We start from the raw sequence: 515 nt of genomic DNA, 5'->3' as shown, positions 1-515 counted from the left end.
AACAACTGGTGAATATAAAGTGTTCATTGCTTTATTCTCTCAGTTTTTTTTTTTTTATAAGTCTGAAATTTTTTAAAATAAAAAGTTGAGGTAAAAGGAAAGTACTCATGCAAAATGTTTGGCATGTAGTAGTCTGCAGCGATGATTATTTTGTTGGTTCACATCCTAGGGAGGACCAAAATTCTAGGTAGAAGACAGGGTTTTAAACATCTGTGGGTGTCTCCCACCCTATCCCCGGAAAGTCCCCAGGCGTGAGCAGCCTCAGAGCTTCTCTCAGCTGCTGCAGATGATGCAAAGTCCTCTGGGCACCACCAGCCACAAGGATTGCTTTGTTTCCATACTTAAAATGTCTTGATCCACTATCTTCCAAAATTCATTTACTGTTAAAGATTCTCCTCCCACCACATCCTCCAATGCCTCCAGCCTGAGCTGGCAGCTGCTTGAAGCCCAGCAGTGGGTGGAGTGTGGTTGGTCTCTCCCCTTGATCTTCCTCCTCCATCCCCCCCCCGCCCCCC

This window comes from Pteropus alecto, unplaced genomic scaffold (assembly GCF_000325575.1).
Source record: "Pteropus alecto unplaced genomic scaffold, ASM32557v1 scaffold13, whole genome shotgun sequence".
Classification (NCBI taxonomy): Eukaryota; Metazoa; Chordata; class Mammalia; order Chiroptera; family Pteropodidae; genus Pteropus; species Pteropus alecto.
Note: the sequence above shows the minus strand (reverse complement) of the source record.